Source organism: Calidris pugnax, unplaced genomic scaffold, assembly GCF_001431845.1.
Source record: "Calidris pugnax isolate Ruff unplaced genomic scaffold, ASM143184v1 scaffold27, whole genome shotgun sequence".
NCBI lineage: Eukaryota > Metazoa > Chordata > Aves > Charadriiformes > Scolopacidae > Calidris > Calidris pugnax.
Window position 1 is genome coordinate 953,591 of NW_015090893.1, and position 19,543 is coordinate 973,133.

The 19,543-nt window shown below is 50.2% G+C and overlaps 2 long non-coding RNA genes across 3 annotated transcripts in view; one reads left to right on the plus strand and one right to left on the minus strand.

The window, feature by feature from the left end:
* Nucleotides 1–13,120, plus strand: part of LOC106891507 — a 25,090-nt gene extending 11,970 nt beyond the window's left edge. The window contains exons 3-4 of one of the 2 annotated variants that reach the window (XR_001412701.1): nucleotides 10,754–10,884; nucleotides 11,102–13,120. This is a non-coding gene — a long non-coding RNA (uncharacterized LOC106891507). Of the gene's footprint in view, nucleotides 1–10,753 lie in introns of both variants that reach the window. The other variant, XR_001412700.1, reaches the window with a different exon arrangement.
* Nucleotides 5,575–18,734, minus strand: LOC106891506. The gene is made up of 3 exons (XR_001412699.1): nucleotides 18,544–18,734; nucleotides 7,063–7,152; nucleotides 5,575–5,688 (listed from the first exon to the last, which is right to left on the minus strand). It is a non-coding gene; the product is annotated as an uncharacterized LOC106891506 (long non-coding RNA).
* Nucleotides 18,735–19,543: the final 809 nt, after the last annotated feature.

Below are 19,543 nucleotides of genomic sequence, written 5' to 3' on the forward strand. Positions count from 1 at the left end.
ATATGCATGAACAAAAATAAGGCAGAAAATCACAAGGGTCAGATTCTAAACAAAAGCCTGTACAATTAGAGCAGAATTTAGTTACTCTGTCAGAGATATATATATATAAACTCCCTGTTCCTAACCTCCTAGGTGGGGATGCTCCCATGCCCCACTCGTGCACACACAGTCTATTCAAGACAACAGCAGATGCACAGAAAGGAGTGAGGCCTGGGCTATTTGTTCATTTAAAAGGAGTACAACCAAAGGGACTGGGGCATCCCAAAGACAGCCTGCAGCACGCCCTCCCCTCCCACAAGCCCCACAGGCTGCTCTCCACCGGTCCAACGCACGGAGCCAACGTACCACCAAAGTAGGGCCTGAGGTATTTGTTGTATCCCATGGTGAGGTTCTCAAATCCGGGGAGGGAGGTTGTGTCTCCACTGCGCAAGTCGGGAACGTGACCCAGGGAGCACCTCCTGGGGACACAAACAGGGACCGTTAGGTGTGCCCGGGCGTGCTGGGCACATCTGGTGTGCAGCCACAGCTGCCTTGCCAGCTCCTGCTCAAACAAGCAAACAAACTGCATAAAACGGTTATTAAAAATAAGCAGATCATTGAAATCACAAGCACTCGCTCATATTCCTTATCTTGGCTGAATAATTGGCACCTTAAAGAGGGGGGAAAACAGCAAATTAACCTCAGCTGATAGCTACAGGTTTGCACACACAGTAGCTTAAAGATGGTCTTAAAATGTCCCAGACAAATGAAGCAAGGTCTGTATCTCACAAATCTTAATACTAATCTTAATACTAACCCGCAATCTCCCCTTCCCACCCCTCACATGCTCTCTATAAGGTACCCACATTTCTGTTTTCCTCCTGCTTGTGACAAATGGTGCTGACCAGCTTCTCCTCCTCCCTAATCACCAGTCCCCTAAAGAAGCTTTCAGCCTCGTGTGTCAGTGTCAGCAGCTCCCTACAGCTGCTGCCAGGAGTAAAACCTCTGGGCACACCGACGGGGAAGGTAAAGCACTGAGTGCTTCAGACACCATCAGAGCTCTGGTGGCTGCACCACCCCTAGAGCTGCTGTGCACACAGAGGCTTCAACTCTCATTTACAACGTCAAAATTCACGTTTTGGGGATGGACAATAAAGCTGGTACCTGGCATGGTGAGGCTCACAAGTCTGTACCATCACACAGGTGGCCAGGGAGACAGGGCTTTTGGACTGTAAAAGTTATGTTTTATGGTGCAGAGTCCCTGTGTGGTCTTGTGATCACTTGATGGAAATGTAAATGAGTGAGTCATTAAGAGTTTTGTCACTGGTTTGTGAAGGGCTGAAGGAGGTGCCTCATCTCTTCCCAGAGCCTCAGGGCCACAGTGTGTGCAGTAAGACCCTCAGCAAGACAGTTACTCAAAGCTCTGATGGGTCTTTGCCTTCTGTTCCCTGTGAAGCTGGGTCAGTGCTCCTTGGAGCTTTGCTGCAGGTTTTCAACCAAAAAGGACCCTACAGCAGAACCAAAGCATTTTGTGCACAGCATAAACATAAACCATTCGAGATATTTAGGAGTTGCAGGTCCAGGGAGGGCAATAACAGCTGGGAGTCCTGCAGGGACATTCCCATTTCTAGCAAAAACTGCAAACTATTCTGGTCCTGAACAGGAAATAAGAGGTTGCAGAGTTAATGGGCACACTGGGGCTCGGGGACCTGTGCGGGCTGCTCTCTCCTGTGCCACCCAGGTGTGCTGGGACGGGCTGGGTAACGAGGAGCAAAGCTTCCTTTTGACACACCTTAGTTACATGAAAGATAATTCAGATGTTCCCTGTAAAACAAAACAAATGCTTCCCTTACCTCTGGGTTGGAAGGAAAAGACACAGACTGAGGAAGCAAAAGTATCTGCACAACATCTCTGGAGGTTACTTCTGTATTTGCTCTGCTTGTCTGTGAAGAAAAAAAGAAACACAAAGTCTTGTGGGTTAAAAGTATTTTAAGGGAAGGGGACGGGGAAAAGAAATCCCACAGAGTGAGACCCACACACTGTGTGATGTTTTACGTTCCCAACACATAGTGGCTCCTGCCCTTTTTGATAGCATGTGTTGGTTTCAGCACCCTTCCTTCTATCTTAATGCCTTCCACATAAGACACTAGTGACAACAGAGATCCTCAAGTCCTTGACAGGGTCACCAAAATTTAGCTGTCACCTAATTTTAGAAAGGGCTTTTCTTCTTTCAGCACGGGATGGCGATTAGCAGATGAGAATGGCACAGTGGGAAGGGATTTGTGTTCCAGCAGTCGGACTCTGACACGAGTGAGACCCTGCCCACGTGTGACAGATTCAGCATCTCTCAGTCCCGGGCTCCGCTGACCGGCCCCGCAGAAAGGCCGCGTCTCCACGCTCCATTAGCTTGTACCTGGGATAAACACGTGCTATTAATAGCCGTGCTGGGGAGTCACCCAGCATGCAGTACAGGATGAAATCATCCCGCTTTAAATGGGTTTCGTTGACTTTTCTGGGAGCGGAACCAAATCTTGGCTCCTGGCCCCAGACTCCCAGGGGCTGGTGCTGGCCCTGGAGCAGGTGCCACCACGGGCAACTCTCAACCAAGCACTGCTCTGCTCTGCCCTGTGGCATCCCACCTGGAATGCCTTCTCGTGGGCACAGGGACAGCGCTCTGCAGGGTGGGCTGGGGGGCACGGCTGCCACAGCTGCCCAGGGGACACCCTCACCCAGCCATCGTCCATCTGAGCTGGAGACACAACACCTCTCCACCTGCTTGAAGTGTACCCCATGTGTCAAGAGTTTTCCCTGCAGATACCGGCAAGGCAGCATCATTTTGGGATGGATATGAGGTTTCCTCTTTATTATACCAATACAAATTGGGAGTGACTACTCGAATCATTAGTCCCTGCGCCTCGACAAGATCCCACCTTCAGATTCAGTGTCTTTCTCATCATGAACAGCAGAGTTAGGGCCTCAACTTCAAATCTGTCGGATCCACCGAAACCCAAATATCAGGAATTTGCTGCTTGGCTTAGATTCTTCCTGGGGTAGTTCACCAGAGTGCACTCTGCCTTCTCGGCCAGTCGTACAGCTCTGGTGCTGTGCCATGGACAGCAGGGTTCCAGGCAAGGAGAACATCTTGGCTCAGACAGAGCCACTAAAAACACCTCAACATTCAAGTACCACAAATGCAGGGCATCCCACTGGAGAAAGGATATTTTTAAAAATAAAATATACTCTATTATCTGTCCAAAATCTGAATTCCTAACAAGGCTTTGCAATTCTAGCTCTTTCTCTGAACATGGTGTTCAGATGTTTCCAGGCATTATGGAGTGATCCTCATCATAAGGTGATCCAACAGGGCTACAATCACTGACCCGCTCACTGCAATGTTAGACCACAATTCTCATAGCAAAGGAGGAGGATGAGTGCAGGCAGTTCAAAGAAGAGCTTCGAGGAAGAAAGGATAATTCTAGAAATTAGCATTTAATTAAAGTATGAGAATTCATGGACTTCAGCTGAGGAACAGCCCCTTATGAGCATCTGTTTCACAGAGGGATGGTGGGTGCTGGCATTTTGGCGCAATGGAGTAAGTTTCTAAGCAGTTTCATTCTATCTGATCCTAGGTACTAAGACCTTATTTTGAAAAAAGCAAACCAATTCTATTTATTTTGATGACTGACCTTTTATGAAGCAAAAAGCCTCCTTGGGACCCTGTCGTGTCTTCAGTCAATGGAAGGGAAGGTGCTACTGCTGTACGGTGAAGTTGAAACAAACCAGCTTAGATAAATGTACAGCTGCTGCTGCCACACACCTGAGTGAACTACACAGTCTAAATTTCCCTACAACTCTGCTAATTCTTTGCAAAACCAGGAAAATGTTTTTTTCCTCCCTTAGAGGGTGGCTGTGAAGGTAATAAATACATCAAAGATGGTGAGGCTGCGGAAGGGGGATCTGTAAGTACCAAATGGAGCTAGAAACCAGGCCTACCAAAGTGCTCACGGGCAGGAAAAGGTGACACCAGTCCCCAGAGCCAAATAACCAACAAACCTCAAACACTGGTTCATCTGGATGTTCCCTGTGGGGAGGGAAAGCAGGGCCGGGCCATAGCAGGAGAGCAGCAGTCAGGAAGGCAGCACTAGTACAGCTGGTGGGGAGGTGCTGCTGGAGCCAAAGTTCTATAAAAATCATTATGTAGACTCAGAGATAATGAAAACCTCAAGAATATAGCACTTACTCAGCTGTGTGTTCTCCCTATGGGCTGTGAAAATCATACAAAGATTCAAATACTACAGTAAAATAGATCCAACTAGAGTCCTCTGTGGAAGCCTGTGTCCACTTCCAGAGAATTTCACGAAATAAGGCTTCTTTACGCCGAGCAACAGCAGCCATGTCTGCCCTACAGCTCCGCCTCTGCTTCCTCACGCTGCTTTATTCCCCTCTGAGGGGTGGTAGGAATGAAAACACAAAAGGAGGAAAAATCACCTGAAGGGCCCTAAGTGGTACCCGGGCTCCTGTGCACCCCTGCTGGGGTACCCCCACCCCCTGGCAGCCCTGAGCCACAGGGGAGGCCGGCAGGAACTGCTGCCCTCCTGCCTCACCTCCCACCTCACTTCTGTCTTGTGTCTCACTGCACAGAGCAAAAAAGGAGCATGTTCTCCTAACCTTCTACCAGCTGCTGGCATCCCAACACCAGACACAGGAGCATTTATGAGAATCCAAAAAGCCACTGGAGGACCAAACCCACCTGAGCAGGGTACTAAGCTTCAGATAGTAACTCAGAGGGTCAGATTTTACTAGAGCCCAAGCGCTATGACTGCGGAACACACCACACGTGGTACCAGCCACCAGTTGCCAAATGCAATTCCAAAATGATGAAAAGAGGCAAAGAGCATCATATGCCCCAGGATCAGACTTCACTGGCTTTGCCAAAATGTCACTTCAAGGTCACCGTATTTGTTTATCTAAAGAGGTTTTGAGTGATTCAAGAGAGATCTCATCTGTCTTCCCTTTTGTAAGGTTTCTTTTCCCCCTGCCCTGGCTGAACCATGAGCACTTTTCTGATCTTGAAAGACAGTAACTTTCCTAAATACCTGACTGTCCTTCAGGTGCTCCCTGCTCCCTAGAATTCCACCAGGGTTTCAAGCAGGTTTAGTTTGCGTCTCAGTGCAAAGTGAAAGCATCCATCAAAAGTATTTCTGGCAAGGAGGATAACTTTATTCCTCTATAGCCACAACCTACTAAACAGATATGCATGAACAAAAATAAGGCAGAAAATCACAAGGGTCAGATTCTAAACAAAAGCCTGTACAATTAGAGCAGAATTTAGTTACTCTGTCAGAGATATATATATATAAACTCCCTGTTCCTAACCTCCTAGGTGGGGATGCTCCCATGCCCCACTCGTGCACACACAGTCTATTCAAGACAACAGCAGATGCACAGAAAGGAGTGAGGCCTGGGCTATTTGTTCATTTAAAAGGAGTACAACCAAAGGGACTGGGGCATCCCAAAGACAGCCTGCAGCACGCCCTCCCCTCCCACAAGCCCCACAGGCTGCTCTCCACCGGTCCAACGCACGGAGCCAACGTACCACCAAAGTAGGGCCTGAGGTATTTGTTGTATCCCATGGTGAGGTTCTCAAATCCGGGGAGGGAGGTTGTGTCTCCACTGCGCAAGTCGGGAACGTGACCCAGGGAGCACCTCCTGGGGACACAAACAGGGACCGTTAGGTGTGCCCGGGCGTGCTGGGCACATCTGGGGTGCAGCCACAGCTGCCTTGCCAGCTCCTGCTCAAACAAGCAAACAAACTGCATAAAACGGTTATTAAAAATAAGCAGATCATTGAAATCACAAGCACTCGCTCATATTCCTTATCTTGGCTGAATAATTGGCACCTTAAAGAGGGGGGAAAACAGCAAATTAACCTCAGCTGATAGCTACAGGTTTGCACACACAGTAGCTTAAAGATGGTCTTAAAATGTCCCAGACAAATGAAGCAAGGTCTGTATCTCACAAATCTTAATACTAATCTTAATACTAACCCGCAATCTCCCCTTCCCACCCCTCACATGCTCTCTATAAGGTACCCACATTTCTGTTTTCCTCCTGCTTGTGACAAATGGTGCTGACCAGCTTCTCCTCCTCCCTAATCACCAGTCCCCTAAAGAAGCTTTCAGCCTCGTGTGTCAGTGTCAGCAGCTCCCTACAGCTGCTGCCAGGAGTAAAACCTCTGGGCACACCGACGGGGAAGGTAAAGCACTGAGTGCTTCAGACACCATCAGAGCTCTGGTGGCTGCACCACCCCTAGAGCTGCTGTGCACACAGAGGCTTCAACTCTCATTTACAACGTCAAAATTCACGTTTTGGGGATGGACAATAAAGCTGGTACCTGGCATGGTGAGGCTCACAAGTCTGTACCATCACACAGGTGGCCAGGGAGACAGGGCTTTTGGACTGTAAAAGTTATGTTTTATGGTGCAGAGTCCCTGTGTGGTCTTGTGATCACTTGATGGAAATGTAAATGAGTGAGTCATTAAGAGTTTTGTCACTGGTTTGTGAAGGGCTGAAGGAGGTGCCTCATCTCTTCCCAGAGCCTCAGGGCCACAGTGTGTGCAGTAAGACCCTCAGCAAGACAGTTACTCAAAGCTCTGATGGGTCTTTGCCTTCTGTTCCCTGTGAAGCTGGGTCAGTGCTCCTTGGAGCTTTGCTGCAGGTTTTCAACCAAAAAGGACCCTACAGCAGAACCAAAGCATTTTGTGCACAGCATAAACATAAACCATTCGAGATATTTAGGAGTTGCAGGTCCAGGGAGGGCAATAACAGCTGGGAGTCCTGCAGGGACATTCCCATTTCTAGCAAAAACTGCAAACTATTCTGGTCCTGAACAGGAAATAAGAGGTTGCAGAGTTAATGGGCACACTGGGGCTCGGGGACCTGTGCGGGCTGCTCTCTCCTGTGCCACCCAGGTGTGCTGGGACGGGCTGGGTAACGAGGAGCAAAGCTTCCTTTTGACACACCTTAGTTACATGAAAGATAATTCAGATGTTCCCTGTAAAACAAAACAAATGCTTCCCTTACCTCTGGGTTGGAAGGAAAAGACACAGACTGAGGAAGCAAAAGTATCTGCACAACATCTCTGGAGGTTACTTCTGTATTTGCTCTGCTTGTCTGTGAAGAAAAAAAGAAACACAAAGTCTTGTGGGTTAAAAGTATTTTAAGGGAAGGGGACGGGGAAAAGAAATCCCACAGAGTGAGACCCACACACTGTGTGATGTTTTACGTTCCCAACACATAGTGGCTCCTGCCCTTTTTGATAGCATGTGTTGGTTTCAGCACCCTTCCTTCTATCTTAATGCCTTCCACATAAGACACTAGTGACAACAGAGATCCTCAAGTCCTTGACAGGGTCACCAAAATTTAGCTGTCACCTAATTTTAGAAAGGGCTTTTCTTCTTTCAGCACGGGATGGCGATTAGCAGATGAGAATGGCACAGTGGGAAGGGATTTGTGTTCCAGCAGTCGGACTCTGACACGAGTGAGACCCTGCCCACGTGTGACAGATTCAGCATCTCTCAGTCCCGGGCTCCGCTGACCGGCCCCGCAGAAAGGCCGCGTCTCCACGCTCCATTAGCTTGTACCTGGGATAAACACGTGCTATTAATAGCCGTGCTGGGGAGTCACCCAGCATGCAGTACAGGATGAAATCATCCCGCTTTAAATGGGTTTCGTTGACTTTTCTGGGAGCGGAACCAAATCTTGGCTCCTGGCCCCAGACTCCCAGGGGCTGGTGCTGGCCCTGGAGCAGGTGCCACCACGGGCAACTCTCAACCAAGCACTGCTCTGCTCTGCCCTGTGGCATCCCACCTGGAATGCCTTCTCGTGGGCACAGGGACAGCGCTCTGCAGGGTGGGCTGGGGGGCACGGCTGCCACAGCTGCCCAGGGGACACCCTCACCCAGCCATCGTCCATCTGAGCTGGAGACACAACACCTCTCCACCTGCTTGAAGTGTACCCCATGTGTCAAGAGTTTTCCCTGCAGATACCGGCAAGGCAGCATCATTTTGGGATGGATATGAGGTTTCCTCTTTATTATACCAATACAAATTGGGAGTGACTACTCGAATCATTAGTCCCTGCGCCTCGACAAGATCCCACCTTCAGATTCAGTGTCTTTCTCATCATGAACAGCAGAGTTAGGGCCTCAACTTCAAATCTGTCGGATCCACCGAAACCCAAATATCAGGAATTTGCTGCTTGGCTTAGATTCTTCCTGGGGTAGTTCACCAGAGTGCACTCTGCCTTCTCGGCCAGTCGTACAGCTCTGGTGCTGTGCCATGGACAGCAGGGTTCCAGGCAAGGAGAACATCTTGGCTCAGACAGAGCCACTAAAAACACCTCAACATTCAAGTACCACAAATGCAGGGCATCCCACTGGAGAAAGGATATTTTTAAAAATAAAATATACTCTATTATCTGTCCAAAATCTGAATTCCTAACAAGGCTTTGCAATTCTAGCTCTTTCTCTGAACATGGTGTTCAGATGTTTCCAGGCATTATGGAGTGATCCTCATCATAAGGTGATCCAACAGGGCTACAATCACTGACCCGCTCACTGCAATGTTAGACCACAATTCTCATAGCAAAGGAGGAGGATGAGTGCAGGCAGTTCAAAGAAGAGCTTCGAGGAAGAAAGGATAATTCTAGAAATTAGCATTTAATTAAAGTATGAGAATTCATGGACTTCAGCTGAGGAACAGCCCCTTATGAGCATCTGTTTCACAGAGGGATGGTGGGTGCTGGCATTTTGGCGCAATGGAGTAAGTTTCTAAGCAGTTTCATTCTATCTGATCCTAGGTACTAAGACCTTATTTTGAAAAAAGCAAACCAATTCTATTTATTTTGATGACTGACCTTTTATGAAGCAAAAAGCCTCCTTGGGACCCTGTCGTGTCTTCAGTCAATGGAAGGGAAGGTGCTACTGCTGTACGGTGAAGTTGAAACAAACCAGCTTAGATAAATGTACAGCTGCTGCTGCCACACACCTGAGTGAACTACACAGTCTAAATTTCCCTACAACTCTGCTAATTCTTTGCAAAACCAGGAAAATGTTTTTTTCCTCCCTTAGAGGGTGGCTGTGAAGGTAATAAATACATCAAAGATGGTGAGGCTGCGGAAGGGGGATCTGTAAGTACCAAATGGAGCTAGAAACCAGGCCTACCAAAGTGCTCACGGGCAGGAAAAGGTGACACCAGTCCCCAGAGCCAAATAACCAACAAACCTCAAACACTGGTTCATCTGGATGTTCCCTGTGGGGAGGGAAAGCAGGGCCGGGCCATAGCAGGAGAGCAGCAGTCAGGAAGGCAGCACTAGTACAGCTGGTGGGGAGGTGCTGCTGGAGCCAAAGTTCTATAAAAATCATTATGTAGACTCAGAGATAATGAAAACCTCAAGAATATAGCACTTACTCAGCTGTGTGTTCTCCCTATGGGCTGTGAAAATCATACAAAGATTCAAATACTACAGTAAAATAGATCCAACTAGAGTCCTCTGTGGAAGCCTGTGTCCACTTCCAGAGAATTTCACGAAATAAGGCTTCTTTACGCCGAGCAACAGCAGCCATGTCTGCCCTACAGCTCCGCCTCTGCTTCCTCACGCTGCTTTATTCCCCTCTGAGGGGTGGTAGGAATGAAAACACAAAAGGAGGAAAAATCACCTGAAGGGCCCTAAGTGGTACCTGGGCTCCTGCACACCCCTGCTGGGGTACCCCCACCCCCTGGCAGCCCTGAGCCACAGGGGAGGCCGGCAGGAACTGCTGCCCTCCTGCCTCACCTCCCACCTCACTTCTGTCTTGTGTCTCACTGCACAGAGCAAAAAAGGAGCATGTTCTCCTAACCTTCTACCAGCTGCTGGCATCCCAACACCAGACACAGGAGCATTTATGAGAATCCAAAAAGCCACTGGAGGACCAAACCCACCTGAGCAGGGTACTAAGCTTCAGATAGTAACTCAGAGGGTCAGATTTTACTAGAGCCCAAGCGCTATGACTGCGGAACACACCACACGTGGTACCAGGCACCAGTTGCCAAATGCAATTCCAAAATGATGAAAAGAGGCAAAGAGCATCATATGCCCCAGGATCAGACTTCACTGGCTTTGCCAAAATGTCACTTCAAGGTCACCGTATTTGTTTATCTAAAGAGGTTTTGAGTGATTCAAGAGAGATCTCATCTGTCTTCCCTTTTGTAAGGTTTCTTTTCCCCCTGCCCTGGCTGAACCATGAGCACTTTTCTGATCTTGAAAGACAGTAACTTTGGGGATGTGCGTGTGCAGGGGATTTGGGGATGAAAGGTTCATGGCACCACAGCTGCTGCGAAAGAGCTGGGGATTCCGAGCATTTATTGTGAGAGCCATTCAAATTGCTGACCAAACAAATCATTAAAGGCTTTCAAGTTCATCTAAAATTATTTCCTATTATTTCATATTAAATTATTTCATCTCAATTTCCTGAACTTTAACTTGAATTATTTTTTTTTTATTTTAAAGCTTGTTCTTCCCAGAAAAAATATTTCATTGCTATGTTTTTATTTTTTGACTATTGAAAATCTCTTTTGGCAGGCCAGGAGATAACTTGAAGCAACTGCAAGGAAGAGAACGGAGTGAACAGCAGGGAAACAGTTTTTTGTAACATTGTTATACTACCCACTTTACTGAAAACTTGAGCCATTTCACACTGAAATCAATTTATACAGAACAAATCCCGTTATTACAGAACTGAAGAGCCAGTGGGACCCTGTCACACGTCAGCAGGTTCAGGAGCTCCCTCCTCGGCTGGTGAGGACATCAGGGGCCGATGGAGGAAAAGGGGATGGGACAACCTGGAAGCAGCACCTGTGCCAGCAGGTGGGTAATACAGAAATTAGGTGTTTCTCATCTTTTACCTTCAAAAATTTATTTTCTTGCTCATAATATTTTGTGACTAAAACAAGAAATTGCGAAAAGACTTCAAGTCTGTTAAGTAAGAGAAGGTAAAACAAAGCACGTAACTTTGGGTTGAAAGGAATGTCTCCTATTGACTGCAGTCTTTCATGGTTTTGTGTTCTGTCAAATCCTCCCTCAGTTTCTGTTTGGGTTGGAACTGAGCCTTTTCCTGCCCTGCTCCTTTCCCTGCGTGACAAAATCTGAATTCAGGCAGGTTGTTTAACAACTTGGCCAAGCCTAGAAGGCCATCGCTGGCCCACGGTTGCCGGGAAGAGCAGGAGGTGCGTGTCAGAGCAAAGGGATTCTTTCCATCCACGTCACTGTCGTTACATCACATGAAGAATCACCTCTCACTGGCAAAAGCCTCAGGCGCTGCCGAGGTGAGTCCTGGGGCTGCAGGGCTTGGAGCAGCCTGGGCTGGTGGGAGGTGTCCCTGCCCAGGGCAGGGGGTGGCACTGGATGGGCGGTAAGGTCCCTTCCAACCCAACCCATTCCATGGTTCTAATTTCATATGTGCTGGTACCACGAGTGGCAACACATTTATACACATGGGTGTTGTACATGGCATTACTCTTAGCATGAGGGAGGGGAACCAGGCCTGTTATTTACATGACACCCACAGACTGCAGGCCCCATTCCTGCCTGTCTTATTCCAATTAAACTCCAAAACTCCAAGATACAAGCAGGGTTTACCTAAAATTAGAATCAGCCCTTATGTAAGAATGTGAAAACCATGCCCGAGTAATGCATTTCTGTTTTCATGATGTAAACTCTCATCCCTCAAGCTGCTTGTGGGAAGTGGCAGCTTGTGCTCACACCTCTGCCCACCCAACGTGGCACACACGCTGCCTGCAGCTTGCAGGGCTCGGCTCTTTAAATACGTTCAGAAAGTCTTAAATGATATCAAAATCGAGGTTTCTGAGATTTACTTACGTGAAATAAGTTCTTCCTTCAAAATGTCAAGTTTGGCTTCTGTTCGGTCAATCAATTTGCTCTGTGTGAGCAAGGATAACGTACATAAAATTTATAAATAATTACGGTTTCATACAGAAATCAGGCAGCTCCTTTTCTCCTGCAGTAGAAACTTCACTCTAGCTCTGATCTCGACTTGCCTGCGCCTGTCCCTCTCCTGCGGCTGCGGATCCCTCAGCTCTCAGCTGTCTCTGCTCCGTCCCCTGGGGCCGTTCCGCCTTCATTCCCTGGGCAGCCCTGCCCCTGGCTGCGGGCAGGGACCCAGCGCTGGGCGCAGGAGCTCCATCCTCCCTGGGGGCAGCAGCTCACTGCTTTCTCTGGCTCTGCTCTCTCCTGTAACCCTATATATAGGGTCCCTCCCCCCTCGGCGGCTCTGCTCGCCCAGTCTCCTCCATTGTGTGTGTGCAGGTATTTCACGGGAGACATAATTACTCTGGCTCCTACGGGCTGAGACGAGCAGGGACAGGATTAAGTCCCTCCCGGGGCACAGCACCCCGAGTACCTTCCGAACAGCACGTGCGAGGAGGAGGATAATGACTGTAGGTGCTCGTTAGGTTAATGGTGAATAAAGCACAGGTGGTTTGCTGGGGAGCAAACAGAGCGCTCTGCTCAGTTCTGGGTGTGCTGGAGCAGGAAATGGGAAATAAACCGGAATTATTATGGGAAGATTCTCACGTGAGCAGAATTTGGAAAGAATGAGAGCGTGACGTTTAGTAGAAAGGAACCGGAGGGGCACAAAGCTAAAATAAAGGAATACAGAGAGAAAATACATCAGACAGCTGGTTTCTGATTTTTCTCGCGTTCTGTGAGCCCAAGGGCACGGTGGACACACCAAAAGGCTGCAGCAGCCACAAAATCCACAGTGAACATGCGGAATGTTCCTTCCAGGCAACAGGTAAATGTAAAATAAGAAACCCACAGCTGCCCTGGGTAATGTGGGATTGCTTTCCTTGCTCACCTTTGGTGGCCATGACCAAGGGAGCTGTTTCCCTGCAGCACCGAGGGCTGGTGCCACCGCAGGGTTCTCCGTGCCATCCCCTGGAGCGCGTTGAGGGCGCGTTGAGGGCCGACCCACGGGGCTGTTAGGAAGGAGTGTGATTTAGTTGGGCAATTGGTCCGTGCCCCAGCCTGCCCCGCCAGCAGGAGAAGCCAGAGGGACTGGCTGACCTCTCCGAGCAGGACTTGGTCTTCCTCCTCACGGAGCATCTCCCTGCGTGGCACAGAGGGGTGCCGGGGCATGCCAACCTCAGCAGCACCTTGCCCGGGGAGGGGAAGGACCCAGCGTGGGTGAAGGGGGGTGAAGGATGAATAGAGCTGCCAGTGACTGGCTAATTGAGGGCTTGCCAACGCTCTGACAAATGAGCATGTAAGAAAAAAATATCAGCTGGGGCCCCGAGGAGCACGGTTCAGACGTAATCATTCATCTCACACATAGATCAGTCTGAATTTCTGTGGGGCGGTGAAACTCCTCACCACAGTCGGTTTTAGGGGAAAACCAGCCACGAAACGTCTTGAAAGCACCCACAGCCCACTCCTCCCCAATGCATTTATTTTGCTCTCACATCCAGCACAGTCAGAGCTGCTGTGCAGCTGCATGTTCTAAGCCAACATTCATTTTTCCTCAATAAACACTCAATATCCACAATAAAACCACGCACACAGAAACACAGAGTGCCAGCATTTAGCAATCCTTATACCTGGTGCATTAGGAGGAATAAATAAAACCTTAAAGGCAGTGAACACACCCGCAGCAGGCCACTGCAGCTTGATATGAACAATTTACCTTTTCTAGTACACTTTTAAAGCTGTCACAACGCCTTGGCACGGCAGCATTACCTGGCTGTGATGAGTGGCAGGCTGGTCCCCATGTGCCTGTTTGCTGTGTGACCCCACAGCCACCAGAGCTTGTTACATGGAGGGTCACCTCTGGACAACCTCTCACCAACTGAGAGAGCTGGGGGGGGTCAGCCTGGAGATGTGTGCCTGTTAGCTGTGTGACCTCACAGCCACCAGAGCTTGTTACAGGAAAGAGTCACCTCCGGACAACCTCTCACCAACTGAGAAAGCTGGGGGGTTCAGCCTGGAGAAGAGAAGGCTCCGGGGAGACCTTAAAGCCTCTTCCAGTCCCTCAAGGGGCTCCAGGAAAGCTGGGGAAGGACTCTGGATCAGGGAGGGGAGCCCTAGGAGGAGGGAGAAGGGTTTGACCCTGAAAGAGGGGAGATTGAGATGAGATGTGGGGAAGAACTTGTTTGGTGTGAGGGTGGTGAGAGCCTGGCCCAGGTTGCCCAGAGAAGCTGTGGCTGCCCCATCCCTGGAGGGGTTCAAGGGCAGGTTGGAGGGGGCTTGGAGCAACCTGGTGTGGTGGGAGGTGTCCCTGCCCAGGGCAGGGGGTGGCACTGGGGGGGCTTTAAGGTCCCTTCCAACCCAAACCATTCTGTGATTCTATGATTTAATACAGCAGTAAACCAAACAAGAATGTTGGTGGTTTTTTTTTTTTTAATTTGGATTCTTCCTCTTCTTTTATAAATCACTCAAGGAATAGCATAAATGTTTCCTGTTTCTAAGAACAGCGAAATTAAGGTAGTAAGAGGCCAAGTATCAGTCAGAGTGCCTGCCAAGAGGAAGAAGGCTCCTGCAGGACACGTGCCAACACTCCTCGCTCCAGCCGTGCCCGGTCCCAGGGCTCTTCAGGAAGATTCTTCCTCTTCTTTTATAAATCACTCAAGGAATAGCATAAATGTTTCCTGTTTCTAAGAACAGCGAAATTAAGGTAGTAAGAGGCCAAGTATCAGTCAGAGTGCCTGCCAAGAGGAAGAAGGCTCCTGCAGGACACGTGCCAACACTCCTCGCTCCAGCCGTGCCCGGTCCCAGGGCTCTTCAGGAAACGCTCTGGGCAGTGACAGCCCGTACACAGGGACCCCCGTGGGCTCCCCCCGCGCTGGGAGCAGCCCCCACCCTGCACATCTGCACGGGGTTATTTTTCCTCATTTCCTTTACCCAGCCCCGACCCCCTGCTCCCAGCCGCCCGGCGATGCCGCCCCGTGGCAGCCTTTATTTCAGATAATCCTTCACGTGAGCAATCATCAATAACTGCTGACCTACTCCCTGGAAGACGCAGATCAATTGACAGATTATTATAACCCCTTAAAATATTAATGCCCTATCAGGGAGACAATTTCACCGGGCCCAGAGACTCTTCCATTATTAGAAATTATGCCCCAGCCTTAAATAAATTAACTCAATAAATGTCTTACCATGAATACAAATTCCTGCTTAGGGCTTGCAAATAAAATGATTTAGAGCTGTTCTCTGAGGAAAGATGAGGTGTTTAAACTTGCAAAAGGAGGAAGGGCTACCATATTCATTAGTCTTTTGTTTTTAAATGGACTCCTTTCTTTACACTGAAGGCATCCCTTTTGGAAGGGAGGGGGAAATCTTTATGAAGTTGTTACATTCTCTTACACTGGGCTGCACAGTTTCAATTCTGCAAACACACCCATCTCTGCTCAACACCAAAGGCAGCTCTGGGCCAAGAGCACACCAGCCTCGGCAGGGGCTGCCCAGCACCATCAGCACCACGTCCCTGTGGGGCACAGGGGCACAAAGGACAACAGGAGCGGGCCGGTGTCCCCAGCCAGCAGCACGGCACGGCTGGCTGCCTGCTGTCACTGCTGGCAGCCTGGGCACAGGCCACCAGCTCCCAGAAACCACATCTGGATCCCCAAGGCTGGAGGGAGCCACTCTGCCATCACCCCCAGGATGAATTTTGGCAGAGAGGAGCTCTTTTTGCCAGGCTGGATGGGGCTCTGAGGAACTGGGTCCAGTGGGAGGTGTCCCTACCCATGGCAGGGGGTTGGACCTAGATGTCCTTTAAGGTCCCTCCCAACCCAAACTATTCTATGATCCTATGACTTTACTGGCCTCCTGCAGCCGTGACCACGTCCTGCTGGCACTGGGGGGGCACCTGGACTCCCCAGCAGTGGAAGCTGAGCCAGAACTTCCCACCAGCAGCAGCTGCTAACCCGGGGTGCAACACAACCTTTGCCAAGAAATGCCACGCAGGGGTGTCTGCCCCGGGGAGACGCCGGGAGCTGCTCCCAGGGCACAGAGTCTGGCCTCCTGCAGCCATGACCACGTCCTGCTGGCATTGGGGGGGCAGCTGGACTTCCCAGCAGTGGCAGCTGAGCCAGAACTTCCCACCAGCAGCAGCTGCTAACCCGGGGTGCAACACAACCTTTGCCAAGAAATGCCACGCAGGGGTGTCTGCCCCGGGGAGACGCCGGGAGCTGCTCCCAGGGCACAGAGTGCAGCCCCAGCCTCTCAAACCTGAAAAACTGCTTTTACACTGCAGCCAGCTCAGGTGGCCATTACCTACCCAGGGTTAGATAACACAACAAACATTTAGTGTAACAGTTTCTGTTAATGCTGAGAAATAGATGCCAGGCTGGAGACCACTCTGCTTCTGTTTTCTCACCTGGCCTCAGGTCACCTGAGCTTCAGCCAAGACCAGAGGACTTTAAAACCATGAGGTTTGACGTGACACGGCTTCATTCAGCAGGAGTCACTCAGCCTCAACCCACCATCTTCTACTTACACACACCCAAAGACCCCACAGTTCACAGAGCGCCTGTCAATAAAGCTTCAGCCTTAGCAGTGTTTGTGGCTTCAACAAAACATAAGCAGCACAAGCCCATTAATCATCCCAACCTCCTGTCAAAGCTTTTGCCCTCTTCCTATCGATGAATCGACTGCCGCAACGTGAAGGCCCCACTGTCAGATTTAATTACAGCTGCATTTCACACCGAAGGCCCCTCATGTTTCAAGAAGAATATTACAGCTCTGCGTCCTTTTACGAATCTGAGCTGGCAAGATGGACATGGAGCATCACCTGAGTAACACCTTGGCTCTCCATTGTGCACACTCCCTCCATTTGCATTTTTGGCCACTTTTTTTGGAGAAATTGCACACACACATTGCCTTTTCTGGGCACTGTTCCACTACCTCCAATGCATCATTGAGAAACTGATCTTCTCAGGTGAACACAGCCTGGTTTGCTCTACCTGTCCCATCCTTAGGGACAGGAACACACACAGCCTTTTCTGTGCACTGTTGCACTGCCTCCAATGCATCACTTGAGAAACTGATCTTCTCAGGTGAGCACAGCCTGGTTTGCTCTACCTGTCCCATCCTTAGGGACAGGACAGCCCCGGGCAGGCAGTCTGCAACCTGAGGAGATGTGCAGGTAGCCCCCCGTGGCTTGGTCAGCTGCCTGTAGCGGCTGCCAGGTGTCACCACCTGCCTATGGGACATCCAGAGCCACGTCCCACCGCAGAGAGGGGCACACCCCGAGCTGTGCTGCAGCAAAGGACAAGCACCACATTTCCCCAAAGGACATGCCTTGGCTCAAAACACAGTGTAAAGACACACATTCCTAAGACATGCAGGTAAACAGATGCTTTGGGGGATAATAATTAACAGGGAGAAGACGGGGAAGACAAAGCCTCTGTCTTTTCTTTGTGCTCAGGTATCGATTTGATGAGATTCTGATTTTTGATAAGCAAAGTACTATCTGCTGGTTAAGAGCTCACGTGACTTTCCCTGGTCCTGGCTTAAGATCAAGCATGCCTCGAAAACGGATGCAATGTTTCCAGTTCTTACATGAACAGTTCCATCCCAGACTGCAGGATACACAAAGATGACAAGTCAGGATGAAAAAAATAGCCCCCCTGATTCCAGCAGACTGAATCAGAAAGGTTTGTAAACGAGACCACAGATTCAACTCCCTTGTTTTGCCTCAGAGAGCAATTCCATCAAAAGCCACCCACAGAGACACAGACACAGGGAATGTTGCGAGCGGATCAGGGCCTTGGCAGCAGCCGCCTCCTCCGCGTCTCTGCTTCCTTGCGCTGACTTGGCCCTTGTACCTGTTGTGTCCCCAGCTGAGGCACCAGCGCTGCCGGGCTGGTCACACGGGGCTTACACAAGTGAGACATGGAGAGAAAGGGGGTGTGTGGGCACGGAGAGGGGGTGCAGCCTGCTTGGGGCTGGGGGGGAGGCAAGCAGAGAGGGGAGCAGCTCCCCTTTTCTCTTCCTCCCACCCTCACCAAGGCCCCCATCCCCAGCACTGGGAGCCCACCGCTGTGCCCGTGCTGCCACGGGGCCTTTGGGCACCCACCAGCACCACTTCCCACCCCCTGCTCCCACCTCAGAAACACCCCCCCTGCCTCAGTGCCCCCACACACCTCGCATGGAGCAGGGGTAGGCAGGTACCAGCTGCAGCTGCCCCCCACACGAGCCACCCCACGTGCTGGCCCCAGCCATGGACAGCCCACGCAGACAGCACCACCAACCAGCTACATCACACTTAGGGCCACTTAGCTTTTAAGGTAACGAGGGGAAAAAAAAAAAAAGAAAAAAAAAAGAAAAAAAATCTATCTGTAGTAATAATGTTTCAAAGCAATTTGGCAAAAAGCAAGGTTACATCAGTGACCTCCCAGCTCTGCGCAGCTGGTTGCAGCCTGGTGGCTTCTTGGGATCGTGGCACTTGTGCCACTTGTGGTGGCCACCCCCTCCGAGCCCCTGTGGCCACCTCCCTCCCACCCCTGGCACCTGTGGCTCCCCGCTCTGTCTCCAGCCCCTGCCAGGCTCTGCTCCGCCGTGGTGCAGCCGGCGATGATCCTCACCGAGGCCTTGGGAGATTATTCCTTAATAGGCTGGTCCGGGCGCTCACAGAAGACAGCGGAAGGGAGGGATGTGTTATCAGCTCTGATCTGGCATCACAGCGTGTTTGCTGCTCGGGCTCTGCCTCCCAAAAGCAGAATTAATTGCTGGGTTAGAAAACACAGATAAATCAATCAGCTCATACCACGTTTATTTTCTGCAGCTACGCGCTGGGCTCCTGGCAGCTTCAAACAGCAGTGACACCCACTGTTGCTACAGGGAGAGATAAAGATCGGGCTCTTGCCAAAGGCTACCTGCAGAAAGGAGAGGTTGCCCCCACCCTGCAGGCAGGGCCAGGTGGTGGCACAGCTACAGCAGTGACCTGGAGCCAGACACCACCCCACCAGCAGCATTTCTGCCCCGTTTCAGCATTTAAGGCAACTGTCAATGCAGACCCATTGCAAAGCTTATCTTTCTAGCTTTGCTAAACTAAACGCCTGAAAGACAGGATAGAAAGAGGAGGCAGAAAACTGATACTGTGAGAAAATGTCATTTTCTACTGTAGACTTATTTATAGCAAACTCTGTGGCTTGACGACGGTGTCTACAGCAACAAAGAAAATAAAACACTTGGTCCTTACCAGCGTGCTCTTTTTAGGTGGAATAATAAAGCAAACACAAACCTGAAACCAGACTCTCCAGGAACCATGTTCTGGTAGGTGCTTTCCCACCCAGGGCTCTGGTCCCTGGCTGTGCCCCCCAGCCCTGCCCGTGATGCAGGTCAGCCATGACCATTGTCCAAGGCCTTTTGCCAGGTGTAAATCCAGGTGGTGACCCTTTCTTCTCACTTCCCTTCACCACCTCTCTGATGTGAGCAGAGCAGGACACACCAACACCCTCAGCTCCTGTCCCTACATCACCTCTGCTCTGCAGTTTCCTCCTGCACTGGG